Source organism: Neovison vison, chromosome 8 (assembly GCF_020171115.1).
Source record: "Neovison vison isolate M4711 chromosome 8, ASM_NN_V1, whole genome shotgun sequence".
NCBI lineage: Eukaryota > Metazoa > Chordata > Mammalia > Carnivora > Mustelidae > Neogale > Neogale vison.
In genome coordinates, this window is record NC_058098.1 from 83,895,002 (window position 1) to 83,916,764 (window position 21,763).

The window sequence follows — 21,763 nt, forward strand, 5'->3', positions numbered from 1 at the left end:
CTGGGTGGCTCAGTGGGTTAAGCCTCTGTCTTCGGCTCAGGTCATGATCCCAGGGTCCTGGGATCGAACCCCTCATAGGGCTCTCTCTCAGCGGGGAGTCTGCTTCCCCCCTCTCTCTCTGCCTGCCTCTCTGCCTACTTGTGACCTCTGTCTGTCAAATAAATTTTTAAAATCTTAAAAAAAATGTTTTTTGATTTTAGGAGAGCTGGGTCTGAGTGCCAGTTGGTGACCACAGGGGACATAGTACTGACCCAGGATGCACTCCCACATTCTTACATTCCAGTAGGACCCAGTCTTACTCAAGCATCATCTTGCCCCACCATGCCCTGGCATTTTAGGAGCGGCTGACTCCATCCCCAGCACCACGAGTAATCCCCCTTCCCTTGCCAAGTAGTTTGGTCAGAAATGGGCATTAGTCGGTATAACTTAGGATTTCTATTATTAGTAGCCAAAAATATTCTAATTAATAACATGAATGCTGAACGAATTACTTAACTGCTTAGCATCCTGATGTTTAGTCTATAAAATGAGGGTGATATTGTCCTCCCTATCTATCCAACATAATCACTGTATAAGTGCTATTTTATTTTATAAAATGGACTATATCTAGAAGGGGGTGTTATGCGAAAATAAATAAAATTAGACCGAGTAGCTTGGGGCATTTCCTATAAACTATCAGATTATTGTTGGGTTTACAAATTATGGAAACTATATTGAAAAACAATAATTTCAGGGGCACCTGGGTGGCTCAGTTGGTTGACCATCTGACTCTTGGTTTTGGCTCTGGTCATGATCTCAGGGTTGTGAAATCAAGCCTGCATAGTGGCCCTGTGCTGGGTGTGGAGCCTGCTGAAGATTCTCCCTCGCCCCCCCCCCGCAAACAAAACAAAAAACCCCCCACAACTATTGCAAATATATGCATTAAATGAATGTCAGGTACTTTAAGTTAGTACCCCTGTGAATGGTTGCTTTGATTTATTCATCCAATCAATGTTTATTGGACACCTGCTGTGTACCAGTCACTATAGTAGGTGTTGGGGGTACAGTAATTGTGCAACTGATCTCGGTCACCACCCCTGGGGAGCTGTAGCTGCCAGTGATGCTGCAGCGTCTGGAACACTTGGAGTACAATGGATTCATCTCAGAGGCAGCGTCTGAGCAAGGCAGGAACACCTGTCTCATAGGCTTTTTTTGCTAAGTCCGTGCCAACCGTTATATCTTATTCACTAGGCTTATTATCAAATTCCTTTGATCAGTTTTTAAGAAAAGTAACCAGTTCTCAAAGAAGAAATGTTAGGCACTACTGAGATACTCAAAAGAATATACCCTGGAGGACATCTGGGTGGCTCAGTTGGTTGAGCGACCAACTCTTAGCTTTGGCTCCGGTCTTAAGCTCATGGGTCATGGGATCTGGCCCCATGCCCGCTCTGTGCTCAGTGGGGAGTCTGCTTGAGATTCTCTCCTTCTGCCCCATCCCCCACTCTCCCTCTCTTTCTCTCAAATAAATCAATCAAAAAATCTTCAAAAAAGAAAAGAATATACCCTGAGCTCAGAAAGCAATTTCAATCCAGAAAGATGGTTCTAAGTATGTTTTGATCTCCCATGGCTCATGGTTCTTCTGAAGGTGCCATCACCACTTATCTAAGTGCATGTTGAAGTTCTACTGAGAAACTCCCATTATTTTTTCAGTCAAGGTGCGCAAACCTGGCATTACTTGACTACGACCAGGCTTCGGGTGTGGCGGTGACAACACTGGGCTCCTGTTATCCTATCACCATCAGTGCGAAACGTTCATTTTAAACACCTAGGAAATGGGAAAATTAACCATGCCTTAAAGTCAGGGAAAAGACCAGCAGTCTTGTAAATGTAATACTAAGTCTCAGATTCTATTTAGAAGTAACTGTAGGGAAAGAGGATTTTTATGAGTAATTGATATTAAACAGCTTAAATCATGGGTCTGTATTTTTCACATGAAAGCAATTTTGCCTTTCACGTCTTCTTGTTTGAAGGAATCAAAGCTCACATTTGTCAGATGAAATTGCTGCCTAAATTATCGAAGATGATTTTCACATTCTTTTGTGGAAATCAAATTTGGTAAGGTCTTAGAATTAATTTAGAAATGACAGTGGTATGTGTTTTCTTCCAGGGGAGCATTGCTAATTGCAGTTGAAGCATTAAATGTACTCCTGAAAACACTCAAGCTAATGAGGTAACAAAAGCCTGGAGGACAAAAATTAAGCAAAGCATGTTAGTTCTTGAAATGAGATTCTTGAAACCCCAACTTGAGAAAATCGAGAAGCAGGAAGAGTAGAAATTAGAAAGAGAGAAAAAATGACAGAATAGGAGGCACTTATGAAAGGAAATATTTTTTGTTAAATTATCTCTTTGGCTTTTTCAATTACATACATTGCATAGACTATACTGTGGTTTTGAAGTTGTAAAATGTGTGAGGGGGGGTGGTGTCCAGGTGGTTCCACGGTTCAGCGTCTTGATTTCTGCTCAGGTCATGATCTCAGGGTCATGAGGTGGAGCCCAAGTCGGGCTCTGTGGTTGTAGAGCCTGCTGAATATTCTTCTCTCTCTTCTGCTCCCTCTACCCACCCCCACCATGCACACTCTCTTGCTCTCTCTCTCTGTGTCTCTCCAATAAATAAATAAATAAATAAATAAAATAATAATAACAGAAGTTGTAAAATGCATTCTCTTGCTGCTTTAAGATGTGAAAAAGAGGAGTGCCTGGCTGGCTCAGTCAGTAGAGCACTCAACTCTCAACCTTGAGTTTGTAAATTCAAGCCCCACGTTGGGTGTAGAGATTTCTTAAAAAGAAAAAAAAGATCTTTTTAAAAAAAGTGTAAAAAAGAGGGGCGCCTGGATGGCTCAGTGGGTTAAAGCCTCTGCCTTCAGCTCCGGTCATGATCCCAGGGTCCTGGGATCAAGCCCCACATCAGGGTCTCTGCTCAGCAGGGAGCCTGCTCCCCCCCCACCCCCCGCCTGCCTCTCTGCCTACTTGTGATCTCTGTCTGTCAAATAAATAAATAAAATCTTAAAAAAGAATTATTTTAAGAAAGTGTGAAAAAGAAAGACCTCCCCTTACCTGTGTCTTAGGTTTGCAGGATTGCAAACCCAGATGTTTACCCAGCGGATCCCAGAGAAGGCTGCTCGGAATGGAGGCACTGGCGTCCTTGGAAGTGAGGGAGCAGGAGGCTGGCTGAGGAGGGAGCAGGGGCTGGCGCCTTGCACCCCCTCTCCACCCACTCCCCTTAGTAATATGTGTGACATTCCTCAGGCACCCCTGACTGCCCTGAAAGAAGAACAAATGGTTATATTGCAGAGATCACAATCCTGTAAGGCAGGAGTCTCCCTTTGTTTGCAAATGTCCCTGAGATTTACAAACAAAGAAGCTACTTTATCAGTAGCCCAATTTCCAAGGACACATAACTCAGTTCCTCAAGCCCTAATGCCACCCTCCCCTCCATGAGAAACCAAAGGAGGCGGAGGTAAAAAGAAATGTAAATAAAGTTAAATTTCTTCTAAACCCAAATCTCACTAACTAGGGCACTTGATAGGAGAAATGTGAAGCTTTATCTCTAGATCTCCAAGATAATGTTGAGAATCATTCCCAAGCATATGGCCCATTGATACACATCTAAAGGGACTCACAAGAAGATTTTTATTATTACTAGTAATAAATAACCTTTCTCCCAACAATAACTAGCCCCTCAAGGTCCTGCAGACCTTGCTTCCAAAATTCCTAAGAGACTAACATCACCCCCTTTGTCCTCACCTACCCAACTCCTGTGTATATAACCAGACACTCCTCACAGGCTCGGGGCAGCCGCATCTCTGCCTGCCCACGGGTCCTGTCCCCGTGCTCTAATAAACCACCTTTTTGCACCAGAGACGTCTTAAGAATTCTTTCTTTAGCCGTCGGCTCCGAACCTCACCTAGGTTCGAGAACTTCATCAGAAGGGTCAGTCGCTCTGGGCTCCACTGTCTGTGGGCTGGGGAAGTGCAGGCCCAGCGCTGCTAGACATTTCAGATATTCAGAAGGACGCTGTTTGGGCTCCCCCCAAAACCAGCCCTGAGACACGGATTTGGGAGCAAGAGCTTCTTTGGGAGGGGGTTACAGGAATTGATGGAGAAGTGGGGAAGCCCTGCAGCCCCGGCCATCTGGCAACCACTGGAAAGAAGGACTGGGGAAATTGCCTCGTCTTGTCAAAGGAACTGTTTGGAGGTTTCATTCATTATCTGAAGGCTTCTTCAGATACTGGTACTGAAGGCTTCTTAATAATTGTTTGCAGACAATGGAAAAAGTTTTCTGAATGTGCCCTGAACCCAGGATTTAAGGTAGGCTCTTTTTCTTTTAGGCATAGAATGCAGTATTCAAAAAAATTAGAGCATTGTTGTATCTGGAATGCATGACAAGAGTAAGCTCTGGAAGACAAGGAGGGGGAAAGGTAAATTATTACTCCTGAGGGAAGAGGACAAAAACACTTAAAAATGAGGTCCGCAGGGCACCTGGATGTCTCAGGGATCAAGCCCCACATTGGGAATCCTGCTTCTCCCTCTCCCACACCCCCTGCTTGTGCTCCCTCTCTCGCTGTGTCTCTCTGTCAAATATATAAATAAAATCTTTAAAAATAAAATAAAATGTGAAATACTTATTATATAATTTTTTAAAATGAGGTCTACAGCTGGCTAGTTAGCTTAGTTGGGGAGAATATGACTCTGACACTGCCAACATTATGGTTTTGATCCTGTCCCCAAACAGACCAAGAAAGGCATTAGTTCTGGTGTTTAATAAAAATTAATTTTAAAAAATAATAAAGTGAGGTATGAATAGCACAGCAGAATTGGTTTGGGGGGGCAGTTGGTAATACCTGACCACCAACTAACTGTAAACAGGAAATACAATGCTGCTTTCCTTTTAAGTGTGAGGTTTAAAATGGTCTGATCCTCTAGCTCCTTTGGAGCGCTGGCAGTAATTCCTGTATGCAGGACAGGGGTACTGTGCTACGTATGTGCCCTTTGCCCTCCTTGGCTTCCTTCTCAACTACATCTTGATTTACGCACCTGCCCCAACGGTGCATGTTCTGCTTGCCTCTGTCTCTGAGTTGCAAAATAATTTCTTTTAGGATTTTATTTATTTATTTGAGAGAGAGAGAGAGAGAGGGCAGGAGCAGGGGGAGGGGCAGAGGAAGGAGGAGCAGAAAACTCGGTGCTGAGCAGGGAGAGCACAACATGGGGTTCGATCCCAGGACCCCGAGATCATGACTTGAGCCAAAGCCAGGCATTTAGCTGACTCAGCCACCCAGGCGCCCCGCAAAATAATTCTTAAAAGTGAATGAAGAAAAAAATAATGAAGATGGATGTTGTTAAGTAATAAGTTTCAATCAGGTAAGTTTGAAGATGTAATTGGCTTTATTAAATGATTCATGAATTGGGCAGCATTCCATCAAGCAAATAGAGAGGCACTCCAAGGAGTTACACAAAATGGAAGGTTTTTCTAGAAAGAGCATGGTGGCAAGAAAGTTAGTAGGAGAAGAAAAGAACTAGGAGAGGGTGCTCTTTAGGGAGGAAAACAAGGTGTTTTATCAAGCAGATGACTTCATCTTCTTTGGGGGAGGGCGGGGCCCAAGAGGCAGACTCATCCACAGGGACTGAAATATTCCCGGCCAACAGGTTCAGACTGTATTTCTGGGGGAGGTTGAAATTAAAATTCGATTACATATTAAGCATCAGTTTGGGAACTCAGTCTAAGTAACACCATTTAGGGCCTGTGGGGTTTTTAAAAACAATATAAAATGCTGACATAAATGAATCAGTGAGCCCAGGTCACTTTATACAGACAGTATATGAAAGCTCCCCTCGTCACTGTTTATCTCTCAGAAACACTCTTTCCTCAGCCTCCAGGACACCAAGGTTACTCCTTCTCAGTGTCCTTTGCTGGCTCTTTATCCTCTCCTCAACTTCTCATCACTGGTAGCTCAGGACTCAGTCTTCTGACCTCTTCTCCCTACACATGTTCTTTATATGCTTTTATCCAGGTCTATGACATTCAATATTTATGTCTACTTCAATGAACTTTGCTTAGGGAACTTTGCTTAGACTTTCTGGAGTAGCCTTCCGCATAAGTTAGCTTTTCCCCAAGTTAGTGTCTCCCCAAGTACCAGGGGAGATGGGGAGATTATATGAAAAAACATCTAAGCTTTCCTCCCTTCCCATGTGCCTGCTCCTGTGCAAGAGGACCCTAATGTCCCTTCCAATAAGAAGTGGGATTTATCACTTCACCCTTCGAATCAGGCCCTGCATTGTGACTTGCTTTGACAAAGAATGCAGTAGAAGTGACAGTGTGGGACTTCTGACTCCAGGCCCCAGGATGCTTTGTGGCTTCTACTTTTGCCCTCCTTAGGATTCGGCTCTGAGACTGCCTTGTAGACCCCCAGTCTATACTAGGGGAGGATGAGAAGGCTGGGGGAGTAGATGAGCCCTTCCATCTGAAGCCTCTTAAATCAACCAGCTGACAACTAGCATCTACCATGTGCCAACAGAGGTGATCCCAAACCATTCAGCACCAGTCCAGCTGCCAGTTGATTGTAGACACTAAGTGGTGTGGGCAAGGCCAGCAGAGGGTCACCCAGCAAAGTCCAGACCAAACTGCTGACCCACAGAATTGTGAGCAAAAATAATAGTTGTTTGAAGCCACTACCTTTTGATTATAGTTGTAATAATAGAAATAATAGTTGGTTATGCTGCGAAAGCTAACTTACGCGGAAGGCTGCTCCAGAAAGTCTAAGCAAAGTTCCCCAGCCCTTCAGTTTGGCTGAACAAGTCTCTCAGCAATGGGGGAGTCCCCAGCAAGGCAGGGGAGCAGAGGGATGGGGTGAACTATTTGCTGAGCTGCAAGTAAACTCAGAAGTAGGCCAAGGGAAGGTGGGATAAGGCACAAATGGCATTTGGTAACTCCCCAAACCCATTTCTTCCCAAATCTTTTCTTTCTTTCTTTCTTCATTTCTTTCTTTTTTTTTTTTTTAAGATTTTATTTATTTATTTATTTGAGAGAGAAAGAATGAGAGAGAGAGAGAGAGGAAGAGAGAGTGGAGGGTCAGAGAGAGAAGCAGACTCCCCACTGAGCAGGGAGTCCTGATGCGGGACTCGATCCTGTGACTCCAGGATCATGACCTGAGCCAAAGCCAGTTGCTTAATCATCTGAGCCACCCAGGCACACCCCCCACCCCACCCAAATCTTTTCTAATCCAGTAAGTGCTAACTCCATTCTCTTCTTGTTCAAGGTAGAAACTCCATCCCTACACTCATCAATTTATTTCACACTCTACAGTAAAATCCTTCTAATGTTATCTTTAAAATATACCCAGAATCCAAATATTTCTCATTATCTCCCTCATGACAACTTCTAGTCGAAGTCCTCATCATCTCTCAGTTGGATTGTGGCAAGAGCCAAAACGACTATTAAAAGATGAGCCTGGAGCAGGGGGGACAGTCCCATGCTGACTCTTTCTAGGGCCCAAGTCCCTTAACCTTCCAATCAACATTTTCCCTCCCTCTGGGGATACATGTGGGATTTGCCCACTATGGCTATAAATTATTGTTCTCTAGTAAATCACCCCAGGTTCTGGGAGGACCTTTCTCAGATTGTACTTAATTATAAAGTTATGTGGAAAAAAACTTTGTCTAAAAGCTGTATTTTGGCAAGCTGCCTCACGGGGTGCTGGGAGAGCAGAAGGGAACCTGCCCCAGAAGGAGCCTCAGGGTGGGGATGGGTCAGGACTAACATCCGGTGGCCAAGTGTTCTTTTCCAGGAGAGCAAGCACTAGTGGATGCAGAAGCCTCTCTCCTCAGAGGCCAACTGCCCACCCTCTGAAATGTGTGTGTGTGTGTGTGTCTGTGTGTCTGTGTGTGTGTGTGTGTGTTCAGACATTTGAAGATGAGCAGATCTAACTGCAGTGGAAACCAGGTGGTAAAAGTGAAACATTATGTACTATATTCTGTACAGACAAGGCAGAGCAACTGATTACTCCTTTGATTGGTCTCTAGGTCTCATGCTCTCCTGAAAATTCCACCATATCATTATCTCCTTTCTAAGGGTAGGCGTGTGTGGTGGGGGTGGGATGGGGACAAAGAACTAAATTAGGCTTACCTGAGGAATTCTGGCAAGTGTCTCTAGTTTACCTCCTTACTGGGAAAACACACAGAGAGAGCCCTTGACAATGTTTAAGAGGTTCTTTCCCAACTAAAGGAGAGTGGGGAATGGAAAATTAGGCCTTAAACTCTACTCTTTTGGATCCATAAATGCTGGTTCTCCTTCAGTTCTTCTCTCCCTTATTTCCCAAAGTCCCGCCTTTAACCTCTCCTTATTTTCTGTCTCTTCTTCCCCACTACACTTCCGTTACCACTACCAGGGGTAACCAATACTCCCAACAAAAATAATGCAACCCTTACCCCCTTCTTTCTTCTGTCTTGCAAATGTTGCATCCTTGGGCTTCTACTGAAAATCAACATCTTTTCCTGAGCCCTTAATCCCAGTTCTGCTGGCTCTGCAAAAAGGAAAGGGAAGCTGAAGCTTTGCTTGCTTTTCCCACCCCCACCTCTTGAGGAGTGATAAGCTCTGGATCCTAGGGGGCCAGTGAGACCTCCACTCCTGCTGGCTTCCTTCCAGAGCACAACACCAAACACACCTCCACAGCGAAGGAAGCATGGTCTTCGGAAGCCCTGCATCTCTTCTACACAAAGAATCTTACTCCTATTCACACAATCTCTCACCTCATTACCTTATATTTGCCCTCCCCCCCTGCCTGGGTCACATTAAAGCACGATGACCTTGAATGACACCATGACAGCAAAGGCATCCCTTCACTCTTTGCCCAAATCTCTGAGGGGCAGGGGCAGGGGTGGACGGAGCTCAGAGCTCTGGTTTACTCTGCCTCTATGCTGCCCAGTTGTAAAGTGGGTTTAACAGCAGGTTTGACAAAATGTGCAGCCGCCTTGACTTAGAACACGTGGCTCTTCATTCTCTGTCCCACTTGCTTTGCAACCACATTCTTTTTCTTTTTTTAAAAAAAGATTTATTTATTTGAGAGACATAGATCACAAGTAGGCAGAGAGGCAGGCAGAGAGAGAGGTGGAAGCAGGCCCCCTGCTGAGCAGAGAGCCCAATGGGGGGCTTAATCTTAGGACCCTGGGATCATGACCTGAGCTGAAGGCAGATGCTTAACCAACTGAGCCACCCATGCATCCCTATTCTTTTTTTTAATTTAATTTTTAAAAAATTTTAAAAAGATTTTATTTATTTGACGAGAGAGAGACAGTGAGAGAGGGACCACAGCAGAGGGAGTGGGAGAGGGAGAAGCCATGCTTCCCGTGGAGCAGGGAGCAAGATGCAGGACTCAATCCCAGGACTCTGGGATCATGACCTGAACCAAAGGCAGATGCTTAATGACTGAGCCACCCAGGCGCCCCTTAATTTAATTTTATTTTTTAATACTTTTTTATTAATTTATTTTTTTCTCTTTTAATTTTTATTTTTTATAAATACATAATTTGTTTTTAGCCCCAGGGGTACAGGTCTGTGAATCGCCAGGTTTACACACTTCACAGCACTTACCATAGTACATACCTTCCCCAATGTCCATAACCCCACCCCCCTCCCCCTCCCCCCTCCCCCCAGCAACCCTCAGTTTCTTTTGTGAGATTAAGAGTCTCTTATAGTTTGTCTCCCTCCCCATCCCATCTTGTTTCATTTATTCTTTTCCTACCCCCTAAACCCCCACGTTGCATCTCCACTTCCTCATATCAGGGAGATCATATGATAGTTGTCTTCTCTGACTGACTTATTTCGCTAAGCATAATACCCTCTAGTTCCATCCACGTCGTCGCAAAAGGGAAGATTTCATTTCTTTTGATGACTGCATAGTATTCCATTTTGTATATATACCACATCTTCTTTATCCATTCATCTGTTGATGGACATCTAGGTCCTTTCCATAGTTTGGCTATTGTGGACATTGATGCTATAAACATCCGGGTGCACCTGCCCCATTGGATCATTACGTTTGTATCTTTAGGGTAAATACCCAGTAGTGCAATTGTTGGGTCATAGGGTAGCTCTCTTTTCAACTTTTTGAGGAACCTCCATGCTGTTTTCCAGAGTGGTTGCACCAGCTTGCATTCCCACCAACAATGTAGGAGGGTTCCCCTTTCTCTGCATCCTCGCCAGCATCTGTCCCCTTAATTTTATTTTTAAAAGTAATCTCTACACCCAACATGGGGCTCCAACTCACAACCTTGAGATCAAGAGTCACATGCTCTTCCAACTAGGCCAGTCAATTGTCCTGAGTAGGATCTATTCTAAGGACCAAAAAATCCTATGCTTTCCTTGAAAGAAACTACTGTTTGGTTTCTGAGTCTACTTAGAACATAAACTGATTATGTCTTGAAGGTAACATTCTGTAAATTGTAGGGGAAGTTGGGGGCAGTTGAACCAGCAGAGGACTCTGAGCCTGCTTTTGTCATTAACTAGTTGCACAATATAGCATTTTTTTTTTTTTTAACAATATAGCCTTTGCCTGGGATATTTAATTCCTTCCTCTGCAAAATGGAAAGGATACTCTACCTACCAGGTTGGATGGGAATCCCCAATGATACGATATGAAATACATTGAAAACTACAGTGTTACACAAACAAAAGATTCTTGTTTATTATTTGCTGTTTTTAAACTTTCCTCTTTTTTTTCACACGTGTACTACCTAAGTGGTTCCAGAAGTGATGATAGGCCCTGGAGAGTCTTCTCATCTAGTGTACTTGCCCATCTGATCTGGAAATATTAGTTCAGGGTCTCCTTGTGAAAGAAAGAAATGCTGAGGCAAAATACAATTTCTCTCTACTTCCTAGAGAGCAAAGCAAATTTACAAGATCCTATCAAAAATATAGGAGGGGACGCCTGGGTGGCTCAGTTGGTTAAGCAGCTGCCTTCGGCTCAGGTCATGATCCCAGCGTCCTGGGATCGAGTCCCACATCGGGTTCCTTGCTCGGCAGGGAGCCTGCTTCTCCCTCTGCCTCTGCCTGCCTCTCTGTCTGCCTGTGCTCGCTCTCTCTCCCTCTCTCTCTGACAAATAAATAACGAAAATCTTTTAAAAAAATATATATATATATATAGGAGAAAGAACGTCTGAAAATTTCTTGATGAGCAAGGAAAATAACAAAGAGAATGAATAGTGTGGTACTCATTATTCATTACATATATATGTCCATAATGCCACTTATTTAGTGGGCTGTTTTATATTGGTGAACATTTTTAGAAATGCACTTTGTTTGGCTTCCTCTTGGCCTATTTTGGTTCCTCTGCCTCCATATTTCTCATGAAATATTTCAGTCCCTCAGCCACACTTTCTCTTGGCATAGCTTTCAAGAATATAACGTTTAGGGTTGGCAAAAGGACACTGTAGCTTACTCAGTCCATCTGAGTGCCACAGGGTAGCTTATTTTCATAATAAAGTATACCATGCTTCTTTTTGTTAGTAATGCAGGATGAACAGGGTCCCTGGCTGGCTCTGTTGGTAAGGCACAGGACTCTTGACCTTGAGTTCAAGCCCCACACTGGGCATAGAGATTACTTAAAAAAAAGAAAAAAATTTAGGATGAACTTAAGTATTTGAGAAGGGCTCCATTGTTTTTCTTTATAATGTTGATTCCCTGTTTTGCATTTCTTCCCTAATAGACAAATGCAGGGGATGTTTTTCTTTTTTTTTTCTTTTCTTTTTTTTTTTTAAAGATTTTATTTATTTATTTGAGAGAGAGAGACAGTGAGAGAGAGCATGAGCGAGGAGAAGGTCAGAGAGCGAAGCAGACTCCCCATGGAGCTGGGAGCCTGATGTGGGACTCGATCCTGGGACTCCAGGATCACGCCCTGAGCCGAAGGCAGTCGTCCAACCAACTGAGCCACCCAGGCGTCCCAGGGGATGTTTTTCTTTTTGGAAAAAAGTGAGCGTTTTTCAAGGAAAAGTAAAATACAGACCTCAGTGTACATGTTGAACATCACAGGCACTTGCAGCTTGTGGAAATTCAGAAATGTTCCTTCTTTCCGAAGCATGTTTCAGGATGGGCTGGGTGCTGCTGTTGAATTGAAAACTGTGTTCTGTCACATGTGAGTAGGTGACTGCGGCTTAAACAAGAAACAGGAAGGCTCAAACAGGATTAATGCAAGAGTTTGGAGGTTAGCCTTTGCTTTGTTGATTCTGTGGCTCAAAGGTGTGAGGGCCATAGTTTCTCAGCTTTCCCTCGGGCTTTCCCTCATGCTGATGACTACTCTGGCTCTAACCACCACATTGAAGTTCAGGAAGGAAGGGAGAAGAAAAGAGAAAAGGCAAAGACCAAAAGGCCATGCCCCCCAATCTTTCCCGTCTGAAGGCCTTACCTGAAAACCCACTTACCTCTCTCTGCCCGGGATGGTATCACGTTACCACCTCGCTGTAAGGAAGTTTGGGAAGGATAATTTTGTGTTGTTCTGTTGTCACCTGGGCAAATTGCCACCTCCAGCAAAAGTGGGGACTAATAATAAGGGAAAAATAGTTTCGCGAAACAACTGACAGTTTCTACTACACTCTTTTCTTGGAAAAAAATATCATTACCTCAAGATTATGTCTACAACCTCATGGTTATTTTCTAATTATAACAGCAACATAGGAGTTGTAAGGGCTGGTTTGAATTTCTCAATGCTATCACTAAAGCAAGTCAGTTACCTTGTGTGGGGGGAGTAGTTTCTAATGGAAATATTATAGACTCAACACTGTAGTTGGTGGGTCTTGAGAGGATATTTGTTTTTGTTTTGAAAGGATATTTATATATCCTTGTTTGCAATAGAGTGGTTTTGAGGAGAAAATAACTACCCATACATCATAAGTACAGTCTCCCTTATGACTGCTTTAGTGCACAAGGTGTAATGGACGGAGAACTGGCTTTGAAATTAGACACACCTGGATCTGCCCTATGGGCTATTTTTAAAAGTCTCTTAAGTGACCTTCCTGCTTTTGCTCTTGCACTTGCAGACCGTTCTCATCCAGCTGCAGAATGACCCTAATGTTGTCAGATTATTCTCCCATCTCACCAGAAGCCCGATCCTTGCAGCGGCTTTCGAGATCCCCTCCTTCTCTGCCGGCACCCACAACCCGCCCCATGTCTTTCTGGCCTTATCTCCTGTCTTTTCCTTGTCTTCTGCTCCAGCCACCATGGCCTCCTCTCTGTTCCGTAGACATCCGAGGCACAACCTGCTCGGAGCTAGGCACTGGCTCTTCTTTGCCTACCGCACTTTCCCCACTGATGGCCACTGGGGCCACCCCTCAACCTTTCAGGCCTTTGTCGGAAGGTCACACTCCCTTACCACGTTAGTTAAATCTGCAGCATGAGGGGCCCCTGGTGGTGCAGTCAGTTAAGCACCCGACTCTTAACTTTCAGCTTGGATCACCGTCTCAGGTGAGATGGAGCCCTGGGTCTGGCTCTGCCATCAGTGTGGAGTCTGCTCAGGATTCCCTGCCCTTCCCTCATTTGCATGCGCTCTCTCGCTCTCTCTCAAATAAATAAATAAATAAAATCTTAAGAAAAAAATTGCAGCATGATCTCCCCCCCCATCTCCCTTCTCTGCTTCATTTGTTTCCTATAGCACTTGAATTTGTTAGCACCATCTTTTCATTTCCTTTAAGTGGTGGAAGGGAACTAAAACTTTTGCTCCTAGTCCAGTATCTTTTTTTTTTTTTTTTAAGATTTTTATTTATTGACAGCAAGAGAGGGAACATAAGCAGGGGGAAGTGGGAAAGAGAGAATCATGCTTCCCGCTGAGCAGTGAGCCTGATGCGGGGCTAGAACCCAGGACCCTGGGATCATGACCCTAGCTGAATGTGGACGATTAACGACTGAGCCACCCAGGGACCCCTCCAGTATCTTCTTTTTTTCTAAGTAATACAGTAAGGAAAAAAAATTCAAACAGTTCCAAAAGTACCCAGGCAAACTGTGTGTGGAGAAGGGGCAAAGCCAGAAGCCTAGTGTTGAAGTTGTCCCATATCCACCAATAGGAAAGGACAATGACAAAACCAAAACCCTCAGCTAACATCTACAAGGGATAAGATAGAGCCACCAATACCAAAATGGAAAAATTAGACCCTCATGGTGTCAGGGAGAATGTGAAAGGAAGTGGAAAAGTCAAAGGCACTTTTGGAGGCACCGAGAATCCGAAAGCCCTAAAATTGGCAACAGTGGAGTAGGCTGAGGACAGCAGCAGAAACAGGGGCAGACTTTGCAGTCTCCAATACACAGTGGAGTAGGAAGAGCCTACGGGGAAGGTCTGAGAATGCTGAAGTGGTCTAGGGTCCCAAAAGGACCAAAGCATCCTCCCAGGAAAAAGTCTCACACTGAGGTGAAAAAAAATTTTTTTAAGTAAGCTCTACCCCTGATGTGGGGCTTGAACTCACAAACCTGAGTTGGATGCTCTACGTACTGAGCCAGCCAGGACCCCCTGGCTACTCAGCTACCCTGAGTAGGGACAACAGGGGGAAAGAAAATAGGAGACTCACGTAAAAGCTCATGGGTGAGCAGAGTAGAAGAATCTCAGAAAGTTCAAGCCCACATTTATTTTAATAACATCATACAAACAGCAAAATTTAAAGCTGATGGAGAAGGGGTGCCTGGGTGTCTCAGTCAGGTAATTGTCTGACCCTTTATTTTTTTCAAGATTTTATTTATTTATTCATGAGAGACAGAGAGAAAGAAGCAGAAGAGAAACAGAGTCCTGGCAGAGAAGGGAGCCTAATGTGGGACTCGGTCCCAGGACTCAGGATCACAACCTGAGCTGAAGGCAGACACTCAACTAACTGAGCCACCCAGGAGCCCCAGGTGTCTGACTCTTTGATCTCAGCTCAGGTCCTGATCTCAGGGTCCTGAGTTCAAGCTCTATGTTGGGCCCCATGCTGGGTGTGGAGCCTACTTAAAAAGAAAAAAAAAAAAAGAAAGAAAGAAAAGGAAAAAAACGGGGGGTGTTGCGGTTAGAGGAGGTAACCTGCCACAGACCCAGAGTCCAAACACATTCTGGCTAGATAAGCCAGGATGTAAGGTCCTGAGCGCTATTTACCCGGGGTCATTTTCTCAGGGTTTTGTTTGTAGCAAGCAAGCTTCAAGGCTGAAGTAATGTCTCTCCCACCTCTACCTCCAGACAAATTACAGTCTTGTTTCCACCTACTCTGAAAGTTGCTACTTCCCCCAATCTCAGTTCTTCTCTTACAACACAGGCCACCCCAATGTGAAGGCATACATACACGATGGTCTCTTCACATCACATCTCCTCCGTGGAACTCGGGGGACAAAGGAACCAGCTCAAATAGACAATATGCTGACAAGTCAGCTATTGCTTTTACTATGAGTAACAGTCCTTTGTCTTGGACACAGGAGTCTCATTTTTTCTGACAACATCCATGAGACTGAGGCATGCTAACTCATGAACTGACAACAAGTGTAAAGTACTAGACTCTGCACAGTTCGTAACAGAAGCTAGAAAAGCTGTCCTGGGCTGCTTCTAACTCATTTCACTTAAAACATTAGCAAAGTAAAAGGATCACAATTGAATCCTATTTTAAAAAATTGTTTTTAAAGTTTTTAGAAGATTTTATTTATTTATTTGACAGAGAGAGAATACAAGCAGGAAAAGCAGCAGGCAGAGGAGAGGGAGAAGCAGGCTCCCTACAGAGCAGGAAGCCTGATGCGGGGCTTGATCCCAGGACCCTGGGATCATGACCTAAGCCGAGTGCAGATGCTTAACTAACTGAGCCACCAGGGCGCCCCCAATTTTTTTTTTTTTTTTTTTAATAAGAGAACAAGAGAAGAATTTCTCTTTGGGCAATGAAGGCACAGAAGAAAAATATACACACAAAAGAAATGAAAATATAGCCATCATATTTCAGAATGAGCTAAAAGAAAATGCTAAAAGAAATATTCATATAGTGAGAAAAATTTGAAGTAAAGTGATTTGAAAAAGATTTAAAAAGTGAAGTAAAAAACCCAGGAAAGATCAGAAGTAAATGAAAATAATCATTTCAAAAATGAAGACTGGAGAGAATAAAACACAAAAAATAATGTGTTAAGGGGTGCCGGCTGGCTCAGTCAGAAGAGCATGGGACTCTTGAGCTTGAGACTGTGGGTTCAAGCCCCACATTGGGTGTCGAAATTACACACATACACACACACACAAAGCTTAAAAAAAAAAAAAAAAAAAGACACACCGTATTCCTGGGGAAACTGGGTCAGGAAGCCAACAATGAGACACAGTCTATTAATAAAGTACTGGCCTTCAAAAAAAAAACTTTGGCTACACCAAGTCACTTAAAAAAGCAAGAAAATAAGGTTTCTATCAGACCATATAATATTTTGTGCCCGAAGACAATAGAGATATATTTAAGACACTTAATATGAGGTAAAGCTTTTATATTGAGCCAAACTGATTTTCAAATACAAAGAACATAGACTAACAGTTATGAAGTTGTCAAGGAATCAGGGACTATTCTCTCCATGAGCCCTTCCTAAGGAATCTACTTAGAGAAGGGAGCTTCAGATAACCAAAGTGAGTGGAGAGATACTGGCAGGAAGAGCGCTAGCAATGTTCAGCAATAGCAGATCATGTCACCAAAAGAAAAATCATTAAACATCACTTCCTGATAGAAATGCGCACCACCACCTATGAAACGATCCTGTCAAAAACATCAAATACGAATCTGATCAAGCCTAGATCTAACTACTAATTTACAGGAAATACAAAGAACAGAGGAACACATTAAATGACAGAATTTATATGTGGGATACTGAGCAGGACAAAGGACCTGGTCTCTTCAACAATAAAATTGCAAGAAAGAAGAGATATATTAAAAAGAGACTTTTGGGCGCCTGGGTGGCTCAGTGGGTTAAGCCGCTGCCTTCGGCTCGGGTCATGATCTCAGGGTCCTGGGAGACTTCTGATGGGCACCTAGGTGTTTCAGTCAGTTGAGGGCTGGACTCTGGTTTTGACTTAGGTCATGATCGCAGATCATGAGACTGAGCCCCCTGCTGTGCTCCACACTCAGTGGGGAGTCTGCCGTAAGATTCTCTCTACCCCTCCCCCCACACACGTGTACGCACATATGTGTACTCTTGCTGTCTCAAATGAACCTTTTTTAAAAAAAGAGACATCAGAGGCTTGTTAACCAATTGCAATGTCTGGATCCTGATTCAAATAGGCTGTATAAAATGTATAAGATGCTAAGTTAAATGTGAACACTAGTAAATAAATGGTATTAAGGAATTACTTATTTCATGTGTGAGGTAAGGCAAGAGAATTTTACCTTTTCAAGATATATACTGAAATGTGTACACATGAAACATGGCTATGATTTGCTTCAAAACAATTAGGGAGCAGTGGATAGGAGTATAGAGGAAATAATTCTGATTTGATAATTATTGACATTGGGTAATGGGTATATGGGGTTCATGACCATTCACTCTGCTTTTGTGTATGTCCAAAATATTTCATAATAAAGTTTTTTTTAGTACCAAGAAAAAAGTGTTATTCTCTTTTCTTGATACCAGGATACTATAAATCCATGAGTAGGAAATAGCTTCCAACAAGACTCATTTATATATATATTTAATATATGTTGAAAAGGAAAACAAAAAACAAAAAAAACTAAGTCTTCCACTGCCCACACCCAGACTGTTCCCAGAGGCAAATTCTGTTACCATTTTTTGGTATTACCACCTTTTCAGAGTTAAATATAAACATGCATATTATTCCTTGACTTTTGACAGTTATATAATAGATTTTACTGTTTTTATTCTCAAATTTTTATCCCCTCTTATTGAGATTCAGAACTTGCTAAAGAGCACAAAGTCTTGGTTGTTACAGAAAGGATAAAAGTCATGGAAAGGGTGAAAATTGGGAAAGCTGGTCAAAAGGTACAAACTTTTATAAATAAGTACCGGGGACATAATGTATATGGTGACAATAATTAACACTACTATATGGTATATGTTTAAGTTGCTAAGAGAGTAAATCCTAAAAGTTCTCAACACAAAGAAAAAGAAACTTTTGTTTGTTTGTTTGTTTCCATATGAGATGATGAGTGTTAACTAAATTTACTGTGGTAGTTATTTCACAATATATGGGGGTCATTATGCTCTATACTTTAAACTCACACGGTGCTCAATGTCAACTTTATTGCAATAAAACTGGAGAAAAAACCCTAAAAGAAATAAGGAGGGGCACCTGGGTGGCTCAGGTCATGATCCCAGGGTCCTGGGATTGAGCCCCACTTTGGGCTCCCTTGGTCAGCGGGAAGCCTGCTTCTCCCTCTGCCTGCCACTCCCCCTGCTTGTGTTCTCTCTCTCCCTCTGGCTCTCTCTGTCAAATAGACAAAATCTTAAAAAAAAAATCAAAATTTAAAAAATAAATAAAAGAAATGAGGAAAAATTAAACTAGAGTAAATATTCTAAACATTAACATATCTGCTTTCAGAGCTAGGAAATCTCATAAACCATGGTTTTGGTTTTTTTCATTTATTAGTTGCTAGACAGATTCTGAATATTGGGATTTTTAAAAAGTAGAATTAAAAAAATATAGCATATACCTGTTTTTTTTTCCTCTGTAGAAACAAACAAATTCCTATAAAAGTTATTCCTATAATTTTTCTAAAGGATGGTACAGATAAATTGGCCAACCACAGGCCACATCAGCACAACTTATAAGCTATATGAATTGAGAATGCCTAGAGCTTTTGGACAAAGTAATCCCTTTATTTTTTTTTAAAGATTTTATTTATTTATTTGCCAGACAGAGATCACAAGTAGGCAGAAAGGCAGGCAGAGAGAGAGAGAGAGAAGAGGAAGCAGGCTCCCTGCTGAGCAGAGAGCCCGATGCAGGGCTCAATCCCAGAACCCTGGATCATGACCTGAGCTGAAGGCAGAGGCTTAAACCCACTGAGCCACCCAGGCACCCCATAATCACTTTCTTTAGACCATAATATATTGACAAAGCTTTATTGACCAAAACCTCCTTTCACAGAACCTTGTTTCCTTCTATAACAACCACCAAGAACACACATCTACACACAGGCATATGAAGGTTGAGAAGGGTAAAACAATTTTTTTATAAGCAGTAAGGCAGTATTTTAAGGCTGATGATTTTTATTTCTTATGTGTAAATGTTGAAATCTTTGCTACTCTCAAATTATTAGAATTAATTTAAAAATATCATCCATGAAAATAATGCCTTTGAGGCATGTGAATTTTATTGTGTAGACTAAATAAATGTGATAAAAGTGATTTCTAAAATTTTCTATCATATACATACATATACTTGTATGTGCTTATGTAGTATACATAATATATATCTTATATATACTATATGAAGATAAAAATTTAGTATATATAGTTAAGTATATTAAAGTTATTACATTAAGTGTATTTATCTATGTAGAATGTGCATACATATATATGTAGAATACACATATTAAGTGTACATGTATGTGTATATATAATATATAATATATATATATAAAATATATAAAATCACTTAATCCTCCAATATCCAGTAGATTTCTTCTTTAGAAGTATGTTTGAGGCCACTAGGTAACCCAGTAATATTTTTCTTATTTAAGGGGAAAAGAGCATAACCTTCTTCTTGATGCTAAGCTAATCCTGAATAACAGAGAATCCCATAAGTGAAAAGAATTATGGAGCAAATTCTGATGATACAAATGCACAACATTCTCAGTTACCGAGCACCTGAAAACTATATTTGATTTAATCTTTAAGACTGACTTCTGCCCATCACTGTGTAATATCACATGATAAAGAAATGCTTCAGTTATCAACCTGATACCTTCTAAAAGAAAATTTTTGATTTTGCATAGAAAAATTTGAAACTGCCAGTGTCTTGTAAGTTTGGCTCTGAGTTTACCAGATCACTGTCTTTTTAAAAAATTTTTAAAAGAGATTTTATTTATTTATTTGACAGAGAGACAGTGAGAGAGGGAACATAAGTGGAAGAGTGGGAAAGGGAGAGGCAGGCTTCCTGCTGAGCAGGGAACCCAATGCAGGGTTTGATCCCAGGACCCCAAGATCATGACCTTAGCCGAAGGCAGCCACTTAACTGACTGAGCCACCCTGATGCCCCTTACCAGATCACGGTTTTTTAAAAAAGTGGCCTGGGGGTGCCTGGGTGGTTCAGTTGGTTAAGCATCCGACTTCGGCTCAGGTCATGACCTTGGGGTCCTGGGACTGAGGCCCGTTTGGGGCTACGAACTCAACAGGAAGTCTGCTTCTCTCTCTTCCTCTGCCTCTCCCCCTGGTCATGCTCTCTCTCTTTCTCTCTAATACATAAAATCTTTTTTAAAAGAGTGGCTCAAGGGGTGCCTGGGTGAATCAGTGGGTTAAGCCTCTGCCTTCGGCTCAGTTCCTGATCTAACGGTCCTAGAATCGAGCCCCACATTGGGCTCTCTGCTCAGCAGGGAGCCTGCTTCCTCCCACCCCCGCCTGCCTCTCTGCCTACTTATGATCTCTGTCAAAAATAAGTAAAATCTTTTTTTAAAAAAAGTGGTTCAAGGGGCGCCTGGGTGGCTCAGTGGGTTAAAGCCTCTGCCTTCAGCTCAGGTCATGATCCCAGGGTCCTGGGATCGAGCCCCGCATCGGGCTCTCTGCTCGGCAGGGAGCCTGCTTCCTCCTCTCCCTCTGCCTGCCTTTCTGCCTGCTTGTGATCTCTGTCTGTCAAATAAATAAATAAAATCTTAAAAAAAAAAAAAAGTGGTTCAAACATTCTTTTTTTTTTTTTCCTTCCAAAGAGATCTATTTATTTATTTGAGAGACAGACAGGGAGAGAGTATGCGGGAGTAAGGAGTAGGGAATGAGGAGGGGCAGAGGGAGAGGAAGAGAGAGAATCTCAAGCAGACTTCATGTTGAGCACTGAGTCCAACTCGGGGCTCCATCCCACGACCCTGAGATCATGACCTGAGCCAAATGAGTCATCCAAGTGCACCCAATTATTATTTTTAATACAATATTTAAATCACTTTGTATCTCATTGAAATAGAAGTATGGTTAGTTAACATTTCTTCAGGAATATTCTGTCCTCTGACACCAATTATTCAAATAGCCTAGTTTCCAAAGAGTTTTTTCCCATACATGGTATCATTCAATTCTTCCTACGGTCACTCAAATAGGTACTACTCCCATTTTTAAAGAAAAGAAAACTGAACATTGATCCTGAAACCAAGTCCCACACTGTTCTCATGAAACTGAGAAGGGACAGAATGAGGAGCAAATCCTTGGAAGCAAGTCACATTTTAAATATTACAATTTGTGGATTGTGTTTCACAGGCTTTCAATAAATTAAAAGGGAGATAATTTTAATCCCATGTGTACTCATTCTGAAATATAATTAAAAACCATATTCATCTACTTACTCATCCAAGCCTTTATTAAGTGCCTACCAAATACACAATCCTGGGCAAAATATTAAAGGACTACAAAGATGAATTTTAAAATGGTTCCAACTCCCAGAGAGTTTAGAATCTAATTATAGTGACAAATAGTTTTAACACAAATTGTAGGAAGGAATTACAAGGAAACATGTGCCCTTGAGAAAAATCACCTTATTTCTTAATTTAAAGCATAAATTTCCACCTGGGAAACACTGCTATTATAAATACCTTAATTAGTTCATTCTCTTTAGAGGAGGTTGTTT